The sequence below is a fragment of the Anomalospiza imberbis genome, chromosome 11 (assembly GCF_031753505.1).
Source record: "Anomalospiza imberbis isolate Cuckoo-Finch-1a 21T00152 chromosome 11, ASM3175350v1, whole genome shotgun sequence".
Taxonomy (NCBI): domain Eukaryota; kingdom Metazoa; phylum Chordata; class Aves; order Passeriformes; family Viduidae; genus Anomalospiza; species Anomalospiza imberbis.
In genome coordinates, this window is record NC_089691.1 from 11,506,105 (window position 1) to 11,526,991 (window position 20,887).

Here is a 20,887-nt window from a genome sequence, read left to right on the forward strand (position 1 = left end):
CCTCTGCTACCGACTCTGTTACTCAGATAAACTGCTTGCTGTCTCTGCATGCCAGCATCTCACCCAGCAAAAAAAAGGGCACTGTGAGAATTACCCACCTTTGTCAAGCACTTTGATACCCTTAGATAAACAGCTTTTTATGTATAACTGCTGAGTCTTACTGTCCATTTAATTGCATTTCTAAAACTCTTTGAAAGAAAGGACTGAAAAAAAATAGCTGAAAACATTTGAGAAGCATAACTTTAGTTGTCAAAGACTGGCACAAAGTTCAGCAGAGCTGTGCTGACTTAAATCAAGGCAGACCTGGCCCTTGAAACATAGTTTGCTGGATGTGACGTGACCAGTGTGAACAAGCTGTACCTGTGCTAGGTACAAACTACCAAATGCAGATTCATATGTATTGCTGCAAAAATCCTCATGTCTTACCACAAACTAGTACCAGTACTTGGTATTTGAACAACAGTAATTCAGCATTCATTAAAGCAATAATCTTTGTGTTCAGTATGCTCTGAACAAAGTCATTTTGTTTAGAGAGTCCTGAAACTTTCCGCATAGAGGGATCGGCACCAGTGTGTGTCCTCCCCTCGAATGGAGCCAAGCGATGCGCAGCACATCACACGCTGGCACCAGGCGAGGTGCCAGCCTCAAAGAACACATCTTAAACCCTGGTGCCATTAATGCTTCCAGCACACAAAATGCACAAAGATAATAGAAAACAAAGGTCTTTGAATAGTGATAAACCTCCTGATTGCAGGTGAGGGACTACACAAGCTCCTTGTACAAAGCTGTAACTGCACGTACAGTACACCCGGATACGGTGCAGACGTATTTGTAATCACCATCCACCAAACTCCTTCCGAGCAGGCAGAACACGACCCTGTGAGGTAAGGAGAAGGCACCTGCCGCTCTGCTATCTTTCTGCTTTGTCTTATAAGCATCTGAAATTCTGTTTTAAGGCTTTTCCACGTGGTGATTTCTATAAATCGCTCTTATCGGCAGGAGTGCTGAGGTGAGGGGAAAAAAATCCTGCGCTCACTTAAAGCCTTTTATTTCTCTTGTGACAGGGACATCTTGGAGAGCAGATTAGCCAAAGGAGGAAAAAAAAAAAAAAAAAGGCAAACAGAATACCGTGACCTAATCCTTCCTCTCAGAAAAAGAAAGGGGAAAGAAAGTCTCTTGTGATCTCCAAGGAGTAACTTGCCTTGTAAACTAGTCTCCTGTTTGAAACGGAAACAAGAATGTGAATCCTGATACAGAGAGGCTACCAAAGGCAGGGAACAGCTTAACAGACCACAGCTTTTCCCTTTCAGTGCAATGCCGGGTATTACACTGGTCCTGCCTACATTAGAAATACAGGCAGCAAAAACTTAACAGGTTACAAGATCCTTTGGCCACAAAGACATCGAAATGCTGTTATTTTTATACACTAGGCAGAAGCATAATCTGTGTCCAAGTTTATAAACTGTGGGCTTGTAGTTTATTAAAAGGATTCTATTACTGGCTCCCCTCTCTTCAGTTATTGCATCCAACCCCCGTGACATGCAATTAAAGCCCTCTCAAGCCTGCCCCTCTATAAAACCAGGAATGCTGCCCCTGCCCCCTACTCCCCTTAGGGAATGGGGGCAATCAGCATTAGAGTAACTAAATATTTGAAGAAGATATCCATTTTTACTGGCAAACATTACTTGGAATAAAAGTTTGTAGTTCCTCAAGTGCTTAGATAAAAGGGCATGGAGGCAGGCACACTGGCTGCCATTGTCCTTTTTTATCAGGTAAGAAAGCTGAGATCTGGGGTAAGCTCATGGCAAAATTGAGAAGAACCCCTCAAAACTCCCCAGGCCCCTTTGCAGCACCAAAGTGGACAACTGGCCCACTGAGCCTAGTCTCTTCTCCAGCTCCACCCAGCCAGATAATTCCTAACAGCCAATTCTTGAGACAAATTTAATTTCCCCTCCTGCATGCACATGCCCACGACTAGGCTACTTACACCCTCCATTTTTCATTGTCCAGAAATACTTGGAGTGGTAAGGTTTTTTGCAGCTTCTTTGAACATCTCATTCCATTCTCAAGAAGTGCTGTAAATATGCTCTGAGCACTGTGGAGGCATCACTTCTGTTCCATTCAAGCAGAGGATCTGACCATCACTGGCTCTGACACACAAACACGACTGGCATGAAAAGGTCCCAGGAATACTCAGGTGTTTATGCTTTTGTTTTACTCTGCAGGAGCACAAACACTAAGTGAAAGATTCAGGTTTTCAGTGAAAACCTGAATGGCGAGGAACATATACAAACAGAACTTCATCGTGGCAACAGCTAATTCATCTTTTGAATTCCAGGTATTATCTTCAGACTTCTTTTTTGGCATCCTTCCCCAGTTCCTATACAAGTATCCAATGTCCACAGCTTCCTAAAACATGGTGGCAGATGCCATTCTGATAGGAAACCAGAAATTCCTTCCTGATCCAGCAGATTACGTCATGCCTCTGAAATGCAAGATCAAATCCAATCCAGCTACCTGTCCATCTCCAGAGTGCCTATCAATTAGCATTAGACACTAATTTGATTAAATTGGTATGTTGAAATTTTATTTGATTCCACCTAAGGAGTGTAATTCCCCTTGCGCGTTCTCTGTAACCCACTAATTTTCCAATGGAATGGGAAACACAGGTTGGGATTTAGAGGCTAGTTCTTCTACTTGTTAACATGTGAGCTTAAAACCACAGTAAAAAATAAATCCGTGCAGCTTGGTAGAATGAGACTTGCCAATTTAAGAAAAAACGGCTTTCTACAGAATAACCCAGATGGGGGAAAAAGTATACTTTTAACTCTGAAACCTGAAGTGTTCTTTGAGGGAAAACGAATACATTTTAGCCTTAAAGGGATCACAGACTGCAATTATATAATTCTTGTCAACTGATGTTAAAGATAGGCTGGAAAGAATGTATGCTGAGGCCCTGCAATAAAACGAGCTCCTTTACTCCTTTCAAATGTTTGCAAGCCTTGGAGGTTATCCAAAGGTCGGATACAGGAAAAGTCTTGGTGAACAGAAAACATAATCATGAGCTTTTTTAATACGGGCTCTTTTTGTAATAAAATAAAATTATGGTAAGGGAAGGGAGGGCGGGCTCTGTCTCCTCAGATCTAAGGCCAGAGGGGCTGAGTTTTAATCAGAGGCTGCTGTTCTCCCCTCCTCTCTCCTCCCCAGCCTGTCACTGCACAGAGAGAGAAGCCAGCAGAGGTGCATAGACACTGGGTGCGCTGCAGAGGGGCAAAGGTACAAGCCTGCACTGAAACCCCTTGGCTTTGCTGCAATGCAAGGATACATTTCCCCAGAGGGAGATGGATCTTCATGGCCAGCCAGCTTTCACAGGAAAAAAGCAGATCCTCCTCAACACCCTCCTCGCCTGGGGTCTGTTGGAGAACAGCTCCGTACAATGCTGGAACTAATGTGCTGCCCCTTCTGGGGTGCACCAGAGCAAATGGCATGTTTCCCACAGAAACACCCCTGGAAGCTGGAAGTAAGGTATATGGAGAATATCACATCCAGCTGCAACTACACAGGAGTTGTCAATACACTCCTAGATTTTGGGGTGGAATCCAGGGCTGCAGTCTTTACTCTTTCCAAAAGTGATATGGCTTTAGTTGTGACCACCTGCAGTCAGGGGGCTGCTTTCTGTTTTACTTGGAGTACCTGGAGACACTGCCTGGTTACCCCACCTGGGCTATGGCCACAAGTCACACACAAGCACTTGCATCACCTCCTGCATTTGGTTCAGGAATTTTCTATCCAAGTACAGATTTGACCCCATCCCATCAGTCTGCTAAACACAAACCTGGAGCAGCAAACCATGAAGTACCTGGAGGGAATTCATGAAGTGGACATTTGTTGAAGACATCAGGCACCTCTGAGTTGTGATCATCCTCCATCAGAAAACCTGTGAGACACCCACCAAGAGTGGCTTTGTTCTAATCCCACACTCTGTAACATTTTATCACAACTTATCTCTTATGGTGACTGATCCATCATCCAACTGTCGCTACAAACCTGTCTTACCTGTACCTCAGAAGCTGAGAAAACAATCTTACAACAAATAATACTTTTTTCTCTCAAAAATTAGAAATCTGTTTTAATGATCCATCTGGGGAATGTCATTCATGCTGACAAGTCCACCACTGTTTTGAAGCTATTTTTCCCTGTTTCTTGAATTTCTTCTGGACTTCCTCTTGCATTGCACCATTATCAATCTAGATGGAGACACCTTTCCCATTCCATGCTTCATATGAATAAATAGAATCAGGAAAAAAAAAAGAAAAAAGAACATACCTACCATTCCCACCTAAGCAAGAAATCCACTTGAGAGCTGGAGAGAGTTGGAGCAATGTGGATTGACTGGTAAATGCACCTGCTCTGTTAGGATTTGAAACTGTTTCACATTAGCAGTGCTTCCATGGACCAACTCTCATCCTACAGACATGGAAACTTGACTGCATATTTAATGTAAATTTAAGCCTTGGGGGTGTCCTGTGCAGGGCCAGGAGGTGACTTTGATGATCTTAGTGGGTCACTTGCAACTCAGGATAGTCTAAGATTCTATGAAAGTATTTCTTTTTTATGTCATTTCATGCCTATAGTATGTTTTCTGTTATGAACAGCACATTTTGTTCTCCCTCCTCTTTGAGGAATAGATGCAGAGCTGCCTTTCACAAAACCAGAAGACAAAGACCTTTGACAGACCCTCAACATTACTGCATGCAGAATCTGCCATATATTTATTTTTAACAGTATAGTGAGTCACAAAAGAGATGTGATTGGCAGCCCTATTGCATTCCAGGAGTGATGGTACAAGCCATTAGGAGGTATGACCCAGAAAATCACCTCTCCTTTTCATTTCACATCTCCCTCTTTCATCCAATCCTTTTCCTGCTGAGTGGCGTTCCTTGGCTCTACCCACATGTCCTTCCTCTTCCCTTTCAGCTGAAAAGTCAAGAGAAGAAATATATGAGCCCTGGAAAAGCCACTGTAAAGAAAACTGCTGATTTTAAAAATAAAGTTACCTATTCACAGGCTGATTTAGAGAATTGTTTTGGCATGTACCGAAATGCAGCTGATCTCCACAAGATGTAAAACTGCACTAAAACTCAGACACCAAAACTCAAACAGACATTGAGAAGCCCTTCCTGAGTGAAGCCACTTGCCCGAGCTGAGGGATAAGTTAAGATATCCTATAGAAATTCCATGTGCTCAGGACAGCTCTTGGGCCCAAGAAACAGTGGTAACAGTAAGCTGACCCTGCACACCGAAATGCAATCAGAGCCCCGGGAGATGAGATCCAGATTTTCCTGAGAGCAGAATGTGGATGCTCGGTGGTGCTGCAGGCAGGCAGCTCTTCAAACGAGCTCCACACATGGGAACAAACATGACCAAAGGCCTCACACCCAACGGGAAGCTGCTGGGTGCCGAAGGCAGCTGAAAATCTGGCGCTCAGAGCGGGCACCGAGCCCTGGCAAATCCAACTCCCATCCCTGCTGAAAATCTGTCACCACATCGTCAATGTTAAAAGACAAGTTTTTCAAATGGGAAAAGTGCGTTTATCACCCTCAGCAAACTCACGATCAACACAAGGCATAATTGCTCAAATGTCAAATAAAAATTCTCGGCTGAGCAAACACCACACGTGGACCTTTTTTGATCCCCAAATATGAATGCTTTAGAGCAGGATGAGCATGTGGCCAGCGGGGCTGGAATGGAGAGTGCTTTGTAACCTTAACTATACCAGGCGTGATAAAGTGCCCGCTATCATGAAAAAAAGCTCATCTGAAAGACAGAGGGAAACCAGATGGGAAAAGAACACAAACTCTCAGCAGGAATTTCAGTTTGGTTTTTTTTTGACATTGTTTTCAATTTTTCCAAAATAAAAATCTCATCCCATTGCTTGATGCTAAGTATAAACACGGTCTGATCCACCTGAGGCATTCTGAGGGGAAAGTTGAAAGGTCAGGGTTAGCTCTGGAGCTGGAGCTGCAGCCTCCCATGCCATCGGGATCTGTGAGCCCAGCCCAGGGGAGCGAGTACTGCCAGCCCCTCCACCCCCTCAGGCACCTGGGGCTGCAGGAGTGCCTACCTCAGCTATTGCTGACTGCAACACCTTGGCTACTTCTGCCACTGCGGTTCTTTCTGCTGCCCTGGCAAATGCTTCAGCCACTCTTTCTGCTGCTGGGTTTTCCGATGCTCCCACCACAATTGCTGCTGCTCCTTCAGGATTGGCCACCTTCCCCACTAGGCCTTCTGCCTCTGGCATTGCAGATGCTTTTTCTGCTTCTTCCACCTTGGCTTGTGATGCTGTTGAATCCTTCCCTGCTTCCTCTGGTGCTGTGACAGCCAGCAGCTCCATGTCCCCTGCCAGGTCACCAGCGGCCAGCGCAGCAGGAGGACCCTTTCTTCCCTGAGGACAGCACAGTCGTAGAGCTGGCCTGGAACCTGCTGGTAGAAACAGAGTGTGAAGCAGCACAACTGTAAAGAAATGTGTTTTCTGGTGTTGCTACAAGGGGACCAGTGACAGGTCCTGGAGCCAGCAAGGACCGCTTTCTCATGGCCTGCCTTGTCCATAGCAGCCCAGAGCAAGAGGCCAGGACTCACAGCACTTGTGCAGTAGCACGGCTTTGACTGTCTTGTCCCAGCCCCGTGTTCTCCTGTGGGTAGCAGCCACTTTTGCAGTCTTGAACTGAGGCCAAGCTCACACTGTATCCCCAAAACATCTCAATGCCTCCTCATATCAAGTAGTTTGTGCAGCAAAAAGGAGAATAAAAGGAAGGCTGACTCTTTCCCAATATACATTTTTGTTTAATATTCCAGGAAAAAAACCCAACATTCTCTACAGAGAAAACAGCATAAAATCCAGGGAAAATGCAAGTCAAAGTGGTTTTTAAAATTGTCATAATTTCCTATGAAAAGAATCTGAGGGTCATGCCTACAGGTTGGGAATAGCAGGCATGGGTCAGACAGACATGGTGTGTCTTGTCCCAGAGTTTTGCTAATGCATCTCACTTCTGACTTGCACCATCCTCCCTGCTGCAGTCTGTGCTCCCCATACACACCTTGGCTTTGGGCTTCAAACTCTTTCTGCAGTCTCATAAGCTTACAACTGGCATGTTTTTCCCAATGCTGTGGGAGGTACAGGTGAAATTTTGACAATCCAGTTATCTTTTCTGGTAAATACACAAGAGACACTGGTAGAAGAGATCTATAACTATCTAATATGCATGTATCAATCAACTTTTGTATTAGAAAGATCCTCTACCAAGTGTAGCTGCTATCAGGTCAAAATGTAGCTTGCAGTGAGGTAAATGAATGATTCCCATAACAAACTGTGAGAGGTGTTGTATTGTAGATGCTGCTACTCCTCCTTAGTGGTACCTACTCCAATCTAGAAGTCAGGACAAGTCTGAGAGGTGATGCTGGATGGACTAAATGGTATGAATTCAGAGCACAAGTTTAGGAGTCAGAAAGAGTCATTGAATCTGCTCATATCCACTGACTTGAGCAGAAAAAAAACAAACCACCATTTGATTAATTCCTGCATGTTTTGTCCCATCTCTCTTACAGAGACCAACACAGGCACTGGATTAACACACAAGTAACTTTTTGGCTTTGACTACACAGCAATACAAAGATTCCTGCAGCATGGAGACATCCTCATGCTGGCTGTAACCCTGCCAGCACCACACCAGGGTTTGGCACAGCTCACAACCCCCTGCACACCTCCACGGGCAGTCCCAAGAAAAGGACAAGTAACACTTGACAGATGTGCTGAGAAACTGGGATCGGCGGGGGACCCTGATGCAAGCACATGGAGGACACTAGCCGTTCCCAAGCTCACATATGCTCCATAAACCACAGGCAGGAACTTGGGCAGGCCTGATGAAATAGTGATGACACCACTGTTCAATGCTGCTTAGCATCAGTAATTAAAAAAAAGTGGAGGAAAAATAAGGTGGAGAGCTATGAAAGGTCAGGATGGAATACACAAGAAGTGCTAGGGTTGAAAAAAAGACAGTAGTTGAGAAAAAAGGTAAAAGGAGTTCAGAGAAGGTAGAGGGGGAAAACTGGAGAAGAGGGAAACGGGATACAGATTGTCACTGCTGAGAGTTGAGCCCAAATGCACTTAGAGAGAAGACAGGGGCCGAAAGCCACCTGAAGTGTCCTGTCACACACACCTACATCCTTGTGGACACAAGTCAGTCACTTGCTCACTGAACAAGTTACCTGCATATCTGCTTCATTAAATAGTAACCCTGTAGGTCTGCTGACAAGAACATACTTCTCTCTCCTTTGGTAATTAGCCCTGAAGGCTGGTCATGCTCACTGGCCATGAAACGCTGCAACAAGCAGCCTTTTCATGCCTCGAGCTTACCTTTGTCCCTGTCTGTTCCCGTCAGGCTGGTGAAGGCAGGCACGATGCCCACCTGACACTGGTGCTCCCCGGCTGCATTCTGGCTCTCACCCCGCCCAGAGGGTGCCGGCGTCTCTCAACAGGGCAGATATGAGCTCGCTGGGACAGCTGTGACCGCAGAAACCGGGAACTTTCAGCCTTCTCCTTCTGCTTGGAGAACACCCAAGGGCAGACTCGGGAGCAGCAATTTGCTGCCAGTCAGCTTGAGACAGCTGCAATTCGATATGCTGGGAAGAGGAAGGGTCTTACAAGGCTCCAGAGATACAGGAGAGGAAGGACAGGGTTTTGTGTCAGGAGCTGGACAGGAGCTGGAGGCTCAGCCCTTCTGCAGAGGCTGGGCATGCTGTTTGCTCAGTAGACCTGAAACTGGGGCTGAGCAGCTTTCTCTCACTTTTGCCACCAAGGACAGGATTTTGCTGGCCCTAGTCAGTGACGTAGCTGTAAGAGCACTAAGAGACTCAAACCTATTTTAACAAACATAAAATGCCTCCTAAAGTTCCTGCAATGTGGGTTGAGTTAAGCTAAAGCTGACATGAACTCAGTGTAAGGAATTAAAATGGTTTTGGGTTTTTTGGTTTTTGTTTTTCTCAATAACTTTTCTTGTCAAAAAACAAAGGAGGCAGGTTACTAACACTTACCCCTCTAAAACCTGTTAGGAGCCTGAAGAGAAGCATGCATAGCCCAAAGCTTTAGCTTTATGATCACATTTCCCCTCCAAAATATTTTGGAGATAAATTCCAGGCGCTTCAGCCTGGAGAACTTCACTGGAGAACAGTGCAAAGATTAAAACCAAACATATTGCCAGTAATTCCAAGCAGCCTGTTCCAGCAGTGAGACCATGAACCTGGGAATGAAACTTCAGCTGTGCTCTGAGTCAAGATAAGACCTTGAGTAAGTCCCACCTGCCACTCTGGCCTGCAATACTCTGCAGGGGCAATGACTGAGAATTAGCAAAGGTTATTCCTTATTTTATGGTGTCTGAGGTCTGGTCACTCCAAGTCTGTTTTTTCAAGAAGCTTGCTGCCTGCGTGCACTGTTTTTGTATATGTATATATTAGCATTTTGACCCATTTGCATGGGAGCCAATTTCACCTCCTAACCTCCAGTTTAACCTCATAAATTGCCTCTAAGCCACCAGAACATGAGCCTGCTGCTCCCCCAGGAGAGCAGGCTGGCAGGATTTTGGATCAAGCCACCATTCAGCTGCACCATACTGTCAAAGTCCACCACTCTCTGCCCAGCTCACTCTGATGCCAGATCTGCATCTGTCCCACCCTGACCTCCTTTTCCCAAGCACTTGCATACCTGGCTCAAGGCTGCTATGTAGGTAAACTCCCTTGTGCCACACAAGCCCTGTTCCTTCCACCAGAGACCACTTCAAGGTCTGTTTTCTGCTCTGCAACAATTCTGTTCGTGGAGGGACACAGTTTGCAAAGCCCCTTTTTTGAAATCTCTCTCACCATTTGGCACTCATCTAATCTGCCCCCAGCCCAATTGTTTATGTCTGACTAATGTTCATTGCCTCCAAATCAGTTTGGAGCTAATGCTGTCTACCAGTTAAATGTTTGATGGAATGACATCAAAATCAAAACAGACAGAAAAAAGTATTTCCCTTTGATATGCTGACCACATTGTACAAAACTCACTATTATAAGAATCAGGTTGCTTAGAATTTTGCCAGACTTTAATCTTTTGAATTAAAGCTTTTGATGCTGGTTGTCTGTCCTGCTGGAATTCAGGGTGAAAATTTCAGCTAATGCAGTTCATCTACTACAGAAAAGCTTTTTACCCCAGTTAAAAAAAAAAAGGAACAACAAACAACTGATATCTCGTGCAAGCTTTTTGGTTGAATAGTATCAGTGCTATCATTTGGAGCCCTGCTTTAAATTTTGGCAGGAAGGTCACAATGGTGCCAGGGAATAATTTTTTACAGGAAGAGTAATGCACCTTTGTCCAAGCTGTAAGCCCCTGAAAAATCAGTTTGCATATGCTCTGTAGTGATTTGTGATAGGCAGCAAAAATATTTTTCAAAGTCCTGATTTCACAATCTCAATATTCTTTTAGTTCAGTTTTGGTTTCTTTTAACGTAATCTATAAAAATAGCCAGTGACCTTTAGTGACATCTAAACAGGCTCCCAGTTTCCTTCCATGGTTTGAAGCCTTAAACAATAGCCCCAAAGAAATGACTCAATACCACACACACATGTGTGTACATGCCTGGGAAATTGCTGGTTGTTGGTCAGCAAGAACAAGGAGATTCACACAGCTCCAATGCATGGCAGCTTCAGGGAATTTGGGGAACTCAAGGCATCAAAAGCTGAGATGCAGGAAGCCAACATCCTCCCAGCCACCACTGTGAACTCCAAGCAGTGTGAAGATGCCCACGAGTTCTGAGTGAACAATAATGAGGGTAAAAAACCTTTTGGGATTCCATGGGACGTTGTGGCTCCACTCACTGAGCTGCCATGTGCTGAGCTCCCAACTTCTTAGCACAGGCTGCTGAAGTCTTTCAGTGTGGCAGAGTGGAGGATTTGTGCTCCCAAATCAGTATATTCCTATATTAGGGCAGGAGCGTTAAATTACCCTTGTTCTTATAGAAGGAGGAAATTTCAGAATCCTATTAGGCAAAATTCACCTGACACCAGCTTTTAATATGTGTATGTATAACCTCAGACAGAAAGAAACCTTTGACAGCTCAGCTGGTGGAACTCTTGCCTTTAGACCACAAGCAATGTGTGTGAAACCTGAGAGAGGAAATCTGCAAGTTTCTGAATAAATCAGGATTCTGGAAGTGAGGTCAGCCTTCTGGCTGACAGTCACAATATGGCAATCATCAGTGCCCAAGGACAGTGGGCAGTTTGGAATGAATTATGTCGTTGCTCTGGAACCCCTGTGTCCTAAGGACTTCTTTTCTATATACCTGCCAAAGCTGCTATTTACCCAACATAGCCATAGCATTGGGTCATTAAACAATACTGATGGCAATGCCCAGAGAATTCCAAGCACCTATTGTACTATCACTGAATTCCTCCTTTGATCACCATGGTCAGAAATATCTGATTTTTATCACTCTTTAATAGCTCCCAATCAACTTTAAGAAGTTACCACAATGCTCATGGTAGAACCTTTGTCAGACCAGGCTAATAATTGACAAACCCAGAACAGCAGATCTCACTGGCTCTGCATTGTCAGTCATATACGACCTTCTCCATGGGCTTGAAACACCAGGGACAGGGTTTGAGCTTCCAGGTTGAAGATTACTCTGCCTGTGTCAGAGCAAAAAAGAGCTGTAGATGTGGAAGCCTTTTGTCCAGCTTCCTGCAAAAGCCCACAGAGATAAATAGGGAAGAAAATTTGAAGTGCAATCTCAGAAGGACACACACTCCTGAGCCTGAAATAGGAACTTTCCCGTTCATGTATTTGTTACTCGATCACTCAAGAGAAACACATCTTTCCCATACTCAAGGTACAACAAGACTCTTCCTTGTGCAGTTCTGCCATCCTTCACCTGTGTACCAGACCATGCTTACAAATAATCTGGCAACACTTCCCAGTCGCTGTTATGACCTAGAGATCCCTACTCTCACCACCTTCCCCTCACTGAGATGGTCTAATTCACACATATCTAACCCCAAGCAGCTGCTTATTCAGCACATGATTAGCACTGACAGCTTCTCGTTCAAATTTGGAGGGCTCATGTGCCTCAAAGTTTGCCTGAGCTCTCCAACCATGCCGCTCCATCTAATAAAAGACACTATTTCTTGTCCAGCAGTAATCAGAGAAATTTATCTTGTCTGATTTCAAAATTTGTCAGTTAAAAGGAAATTAAAACCCAGTGCTCTGATGAATGCTTCTGAAAACAAAATGGTCAAAAGAAAGGAATCTGAAATCAAGTTTATAAATTATAGAAGTTAATATTATTTTACAAATCCCTGTTTTCTGTATGCTGCTAATGTTGCTCTTGAGAGGCTTATTCTTGAAACCTAGGAAACCCTCAAGAATCCGAAACACTGGAAGTGAGTTTAGGACCAAGACTTCTCTTGGTGAAGGAGACATACACTGACACCCATGACTGCTTGTTTCAGAGAAAAAAGAAAAAGAGTTATCCTTGGGTTTGGATTTATTCTGTGAAATTAATGAAGACTATAACCCAGTTGCAACATATTTAATGAAGCAAAACAAGCAGATGACAAATTTGCAACAGTCATTTGAAGAGGGAGCATTTTTAGGTAATCGTAAGTTATGTAATGACATGATTAATGCTCTAGTTTGTAGGTAGTCAAAACATGGCAACAATACATATAACAACATGTTTAATCCAGCTCAATAATGTGCAGTTGTAACCCCATGTTCAGATAAGAATTTCTGTCTTTATTACCTACTAGGTGATGTACAACCTGGAAATTCCTGGATTGACATTGGAGCACCAGGCACTGTCTACAGGCAATACAGTGGACTCAAGGGACAGCTGTAAAGTGCATTGGCCAATTTAGGGGAGCTTCTAAGGGCTTAAACAATAATGGGAATTTACAAGACTTGCATGTTCCTGAGGAGTAAGAAAAAAAGGAAAAATCACATATGTCTAAAGGAAACTTTTAGAGTAGGCATGTTGGCATAAACTACCATGAAATAAAAAGTGTAGATTGCATTCACCTCACCCAAGAAGCATCTGCGTGTTCTGGTGGAAGTGTTGGTTTCCTGCCTCTAACATGTGCACACATTCATGTCCCTCAGCTGCAGATCACAAACCCTTTAGTCCAGTTACTTGATTTGTAAAGTTTAGGAAATCATAAGGATTTTCACTCTGGTGTATTTTGGGAATTCTGCAGACTTTCAGTGCTCCTACTCAAGTCAGCCATGCAACCAGATGATTAAGCTAAATTTAGATAAAAGAAAATCCTTATTAGATACTTAAACAAAACCACTGAGCTCTAAAACACTGAAGTGTTATTTAATGACCACTGTGGCAGTGTGACAGCCAGATGCAAGCTGCTCTGTGCTGTCCAAACTCAGCTTCCCAGGGGTGATGCTCTGCATGACACAAACCCTCCTAGCAACGACTCTGACAGCACAGGGTAGCTCCACAACGTTTGAGCCCTTGACCCAACACAGAGGCAGGGAGAACATCCATCTCCTCTGGCTCTGGGTGGGACAGAGGGGCTGAGCCGCCCTTCAGAGCAGCCTGATGTTGCATTATCCCAAATTGTGTGCATCGCTCTCTGCAGGCTCACGGAGCTGCTCCTGGGCTCTGCCTCTTCCCACTGAAGCCAGTGGGCATCGTGTAGGCAGCAAATGGGAAAAGGCCTTGGGCTGTGCTTATGCTGTATGGCAACACAGTCCATATAGAGCATGCAGACAGAATAACTGAACCTTTGCCACAAAGCAGCTGTCTCAGGCTTAGAAACCAATGGCTCTTTACTAGTTAGCCAATAAAAAGATTTAGGGTTACTAAAGAATAAACACCCACTATCTCAGGGAAACCTTTATAGAATACATGGATGTACCAAGCTTTTCATTTGGTGAGCTCTAATTACTGAAAACCCCACAGATGCAAGTAGCCAGACTGTGCTCAGACTCTCAGAGGGACACTTGAAAAGCTCTCCTCTAATCAACATACTGTGTCAGAAAAGCAGAGTTAGAAAAATTCGAGTAAATCCCTTCTGGATTCTCAAAGGAAGCTCTTATCCAATCCTACCATCTACTGAGAAATTCTGTTTTTGAAGGAAAAGGACCTGTCTCCCATCATGAAAATTTCCTCCAGCATCTGAGCTGAGCCAAGTGCAAATGAAACCTTGAACCTATGCCCAGAATGATCATCAGGAACTGAAACTTTTGAATTAGGACAATATAAAATATGCCAATAAAAATTTCTTTACTGCTAGTCCTGTTCTGATGTATAGGTGTTGCCTCACGTCCCTCCTAGCCCAGCTAAAACCTGGGCTGTGCAAAAACCCCAGAGAGACCCCACTCACAGTATTTCTGACACAAGCCAGGGAACGGTTGAAATTACAAAAGACAGTTCTCAGATCAAAGAAACCCACCTCAATTTGCATGAACTTTTAGATAAACACCACAAAAAAGTTAAAAGTTCATTGAGGGACTGACTCTTTCCTGCAATCACCCTCACACAAATCCTCTATTTGCCATTTGTCTTGATGGGTGGTAAGGTCTTAGGGCAGGCACCACGACTTCCTCTGCATTAGTAAAATACCAGTACCATCAGCTTCTGGTTCTAAATGGAGTCTGTGAGTCCTGCCACAGTAGAAATAAAATTCATAACCTATCCAAGCCCTAACACGACTTCATAAACACTCTCCCCTCCTCTATCCACACTGCTCTAAGATACTGAGGTCAGATTTAGTGAGGCTGGACATGTGAAACTGACTCACATATAGTATGTTCAAATGATCAGAGACTGGGAAACAAGACACATGATCAGGTCATACCAGAGCAAAAGTGAAAAATTTATAACAGAACTCATCTCTCTCTCATTCCTCCTTTGCTTTAATCACCAGATGTTCTCCATTCAACGACCTGCTACCCTCTCTGAGATTTAAATTAGGTACATAGTACTCTCAGAGACATGATCATAGCACAGAAAGGTTATAGGAGAAATACATTTTTGCCTTGGCATCCTACAACTGGTAAGAGATACAAAAAGAACTGAAAATCCTGTGATGACAAGCTAGCTTCAGGCACCCTACCCAAGAGCTCAGAAATCTCACTCCTTCCCTTGAATTAGAGCGAGCAGCTTCACAAAGACTCAAACCCTAGATTATCTTCAGAGTTATTGTGAGGTGACTGCGAAGCTTTCTTGTCAGGCTGCCAGTGGGGGGGACAAAAAAAGCTTTCTGAATCAGGCCCTTATCATTTATACCACATTACAATCCAAAATGAAAAATTACTTGCTCCAGATTTGATAGAATGAAGCATCTTGAGATGCCACAGAAATATCCAATTTTCAATAAAGACATTAAACCTAAGCTTCAAAAAAAGGGAATAATTACATTGCTTTTGCTTTGAGTTCTAATGTTAAAAGTGTCAATTTATAAAACCAGGTAAACAACCACAATTCCTAAGCAGACTGCAACTAATTAGACCCCTTTTGATCTTTTATTTTGCCTAGAAGCTTATTTAACAACTTTACACAAAACTCAAGGTTTTGACACACTAGTGGGCTGCGGGAGGGAGGAGACCACAGAAAAGAAATTTTTTCTCTGCTGCTTGCTAAGGTGGGAGACTGGTCTCTTCCTGAAGCACACTCACTAACAGCAAGCCTGGGAAGCTTTCTAGCCATGAAAAAAATTGCCTCTTATTTGAGCTGTCTTGATGGAGACAAAAACTAAATCAAAGCACAAATCAAATGCTCCAGTTCTACACACACTATTTGTGTGTGTGGATTGCTGGTTTAGATGAAGGATCAGAATGCAGAAGACCAAACAGCATGACTGCAGACCTGCTATTGCAGTATTCCCCAAAAGGGCTGCAGAGTGCAGAGAGAGGAGGCAGCTGCAGTTTCCTACGAGCAGCAATGCCCTACACTGCAGAGGAGGGGTCCAACAGGGTCAGGTGGGAGTAGGACAAGCAGTGCTGGTTAGAGCAGCAGAGCCCATCCTGTGCTGTGCTGCACCAAAACAAATCTTTGAGCAAGCTGACTCCATCTTGGGGCAGCAGAAAGCACTAGACAATATCTCCATATCCCTTCCAGCTCTTTCCCACAGAGAACTGACATTAAAATAACCATGAGGGCTGGGTGACACAGAAGCCACTAGGACTTGGGCACTTGTCACTTCTGTGACCACATGACATCCACCTCCTTTCTGTAACAGGAGACACAGACATCCCTATCTCCCAGGAACTCAGCACAGCAGCTGAGTCAGGAGTGTTAAGGGCAAAAAGCTCCTTGTCCTGTCCTGAAATTAAACAGTATAATTAGACTTGAAGGACTCAGGTCGTTGGGCTCATGCACACAGACAAAAGCAAAAGACACAAACATCCTTCCCCCTCCTTATAACTGGGAGACCATTCCCCTGTGATCATCCCTGCCCTGCCTGGGCACACCAAGTGGCTGTCTCTGTAGTCCTTCCCAGAGGGTGACAGTTTCACAGCATCCACCTATTTGCAGCAGCCTTCCCACTCCCCTGGGTTGAGGCTCAGCCCTGACAGCAGGAGGCCAGGCATGGAGAGGGAAGAGTAACAGAGTGGGAGAGAAGAGGAGAGGGAGTGAGCTGCTCCAAGCAGCATAGCTGTGTCTGCAGTGACATGCTCCTGTCTGCAAGCAGATCCCATCAAACAAGTATCTGGATAAATCTGAAACAACCATGACAATTTTGATTTACTGGTTCAGCTGTGTTAATCCTCTAACAAGCAAACCTGGGGCCCGATGCAAACCTCAGTCTGATGTTAGTAATAGACTCCCAATGTTTCCCTGTCACCACTTCACTGTCTTCAGTCTTGAGGTGGGAAAATCTGAGCTTACCTGATACCTAAGATTCTTTGTCCAAGCAGGAATAAACATGCTGATGGCAGCTCTCAGCCCCCACTGAGCTGTTAGAGCCTCCCCACACCCACAGCCAGGTACCACCCAGAGGATACAGACACAGCCTTTGACTGTGTTCCATTCTCCCACCCTAGGCTCACAACCACTAAGAAAGCTTAAAACATTGCCAATTTCTTGAAAAACTGATCGTCCTCACCCAGTTCCAAGGCTGTCCTGGCTTGCAACTTCACTTCCTTTTCTCTTCACTCTCCTGCCGGTGCATCAGCTGAATGATGGTTCAACAGAGGAAGGGAAGAAGGAAGTGATCAGAGGTGGTACCTGCACAGCAGCAGAGCTGTTTCACCCTCATGCTGCACCATTGCAATGTTAATGATTTCAAAGAAAACCATTTGCAAAGCTAAAAGCTTAATGCAGGAACAAAAATCAATACTGTGCTCACTGAAGTCCCCTGATACTGGAGACTCTAAAGCATCATTCAGGTGGACAGCACTGGGCATTCCTCCTCAACCACTGCCTGCAGACCATGAGAGACAGGACAGTGCTTTAATTTATTCTCTTTGTCATTCTAATATAGATCTTCCCTTTTAAAATGGTGTTTGTACTTTATACTGGGTTCAGAAATAGAACAAGTCCTAAAAGCTGGGATCAATACATCCCACATTACCTTTCAGAAGGGAGGCAGAGAGCACAGCAAAGAGAAGAGGGCCAAGTGCCTTGCTGACAGAAATAGTGAGTTCCTAGATGCTGCTGTTTAAAATATGAGTCAAAGTATGGACTCAAACGTAGCTAACTACATTAAAAAAAAAGAAAAGGGAATTAGAAAAAAAAAACCAAAAACCAAAACACCAAACCAAAACCAATAAAAAACCCAATACAAACAAAAAAAATCTATTATTCCTTCTTTTGCCCAGAACATCTCTCTACAAATAAATCCAAGCCTCTTCCAAATTTTAATAATTTATAATGTATCACTACTTATAACACTGGCAAACAGTACTCTTGGGATGCAGAAACTGAGCAGAAAGTCTGACCCACCCAAGGCAACAAACCAAAGACATGAACCAGCTCACTTGCCTGCTGCCTATGCTGCTCTGGCACAGAAGAATCTCTTCTCCTTTTCCAATATTTCATGCTATGCAGACACCTGAGAATTTTAAGTAATTTATCTGGAACTATCCACAAGTGAAACAGTATAGGCTCATTTTGCCTGCAGGGGCAAATGCTGTTTTAAGGTACAAAACATCAAGGTTCTGTGAATCCACAGAAATGATGATCCCTGGTTCCAGAAAACTTCAAATGCTGTGAGTCTGCTCTGTCTCTTTTTAAGAAAGGATTATTCCCAAGATTTTCTTGTTTGTTTTTGTATGCCAGACTCCTGCCCTCTGAGCAGAGGTGGAGCATAAGGCATTTCCCTGTGTTGACCACAGTGGGCTTGAAAATCTTTCTAAAGGAAGCAAGCTTCATAAACAACAGCAATCGGTCCAAAAAGCCTCCTCCTTGGCTTCCAATAAACAAGGAGCAGAAGGAAGTAGATTGAAAAAAAACCACTCCCCCACCCCACCCCCAAAAATAGTGGAGGGAAGATTTTGAAAAAGTGGCCTGTCAATATTTCATTTTGCTCTTTACATCAGTGAAATTTCTAAGAATTTACATGTTGTGGGGTAATTCCAGAATGAAAACTGATCCATGTGTGCAAGTCTCATGCAGCTGTAACAGTTAAACAAGAACTAGCTCTAGACAGATTATGGACACTGAAATGATGATCAGGTATGGAAGATGATCTCCAAAATTTGCAGGGCTATTACAGAGTGCCTCTCTCCAAAGGAGACAGGTTAGGTCACAGTGTTTTGATGTACATAGGTCACCTCAGGTGCACTGAGGTGTCCCTATAATCCAAAATCATTCATGCATCCTTAGAGGAGAGTGTGCAACAGGCACAGAAACTTAAATAAAGTTTGTTTTTTTCTGATCTAATTGATGTAGGTTTCTCAGTCTGACATTGCCCTAAGGGTCAGAGATACTCTACTTTTATTACATACAGATGCCAGATCCATATAGCTCTGTTCCACAAGAAAGAAATCCCCATAGATTCCAATTGTTTTAAATAAAAAACCCAACCAAATGAAAAACAAACCTTCTCCTGCCACCTACTCAACAAGCACATGCAACCCTACCCAAACACTTCTGCTAATGCTTTGCAGTAACACTTGCTCAACACCAAACAAAAGCACCTATAAGTCACCAAGTCAGTTGGTAAAATCAGATCTAATATGTCAAAATATTTCAGTTTCACCCAAACACTCTTGGTTAGTTAGTGCTAAATATTCATTCCACCTCTTAATCCTTCTGCTAGGCAAGCCAGATTTCCTGCTAGCAAACAAAGTCAAGCAACATGTCTAAGATCACAGAGGAACGTTGCCTGGACCAAAATAATAACCAACATCTCATCCCTCAGTCTGCCCTCCTCCAAAAAACAAGGGTCCACTCCTTCCACTTCAGTACATTTCACCTTGGCTTTTATCCACTGCTTATTAATCTTATTTCCTCTCTCCCAGAATCCAAATAAATCTCCATGGTGCTAACTGAGCTCCTACAAAACAAATGGTGGAAGAAAGGCATCTCAACCCCTTAATTCACTGAACAGCTCAGGCAACCCAGGAAAATGAGCTGCCACGTGTCCCCTGGGGCCATGCATGGCCCTCGAGGTGACTTCTTTGGGGGAGCACCCACCATTTCCTCAAGGAAGCCACTGCAGCCTGCTCACAGTCCCTGCTTGAGCACTGGGGCTGGAGCCTTCAGCTTTGGCTTGCTGCACTGTCTCCTGGGTTTGATCCAGCCCCTGAATCCTTTCACCCATTTTTGGGAGCTGAGGTTCACCAGGGAACATCAGGACACATTTAAAAAGCAATGGCTGAAGAGTGTCCTGAAAGCTCCATGAGTGCTTTTGTTTCCCCAGGAGAAATGTCTACAGGGCTGCATTTAGGGCAAGGGCAAAGAAACATCTGTGTGCTCACAGCAGCAGCAGTACAGGCACAAGCTGCAGCTGCAAAGCCCCTCCAGCTTGGCTGGTGCTCTCTGCTAACTGCTGGCATAAATATAGTAACAGGGTTGCACATATGGCAGGCTGTTTAATTTTAGAAATCAAAACTATTGAGTGATTAAGTTAGTCATCCTTCCTCAATTTGGGACCAATACAACACTACCAGAGGCAGTGGTCATAACCACTGTGGTTTGCCAGAGAGAAGGAGAGCGCATGTGCTCCTGCGGCAGCAGGGAACACCAGAAACCCCGTCCTGCTCTGCCCAGCCTGGCCTCTCAAAGCTGGATCAGACAAAAGGAAGAAAACGCAACTTAAACCAGCCTTCAAATGAAAATGGAGAGCCTGCAGATTTGCACACATGAACATGCACAGCCTGCAACACGTTCTGGATGGGGTGTGGCAGAACCACTGTCCTGAACACAGTGCTTTCAAAAAGTGAGATGAAAATCACACTGTGCCAGTTGGGCTCCACAAGTGACATCCATTCAGATCTCAGTCAGGGATTGGAATTTCCCAAAGGAAACTAATGAAGAGGGAAATGGGAGCCCAGTTCAGCCAGCACGGCTGTCCGGGTGCAAACACGCCTGGGTCAGGAATAAGAGCAAGCTGTGTGCTGGGACACTGCACAGCCCCTTGTCACCAGCTGGCTGAGTCCTGCTGTGCTCAGCAGCCCAGCCTGTGCCAACATAAACCCACCCGTGGCCAGGAGGGGCTTTGATGCACCCCAAAACCAGCTGCTCCCTCTGCAGAGCCTGTGGCTTATCCTCAGCTGCAGCATCAGTGGCACCAGGAGGATGCAGCCCTGCAAAGCCAGCCAGTATCTTTCCCTTCCAGTGAAAACCAATGAATGGGGAAAGCAAACGCCATGGAGGGATTTTCTGTTTCTCTAGACAAA

At 44.4% G+C, this 20,887-nt stretch overlaps 1 long non-coding RNA gene across 1 annotated transcript; it reads right to left on the reverse strand.

Moving 5' to 3' along the window:
- Positions 1-2,267: 2,267 nt before the first annotated feature.
- On the reverse strand, positions 2,268-17,268 carry LOC137480689 (uncharacterized). Its single transcript, XR_011003034.1, has 3 exons — positions 17,149-17,268; positions 6,125-6,480; positions 2,268-4,977 (listed from the first exon to the last, which is right to left on the reverse strand). It is a non-coding gene; the product is annotated as an uncharacterized lncRNA (long non-coding RNA).
- Between the last annotated feature and the right edge of the window lie 3,619 nt (positions 17,269-20,887).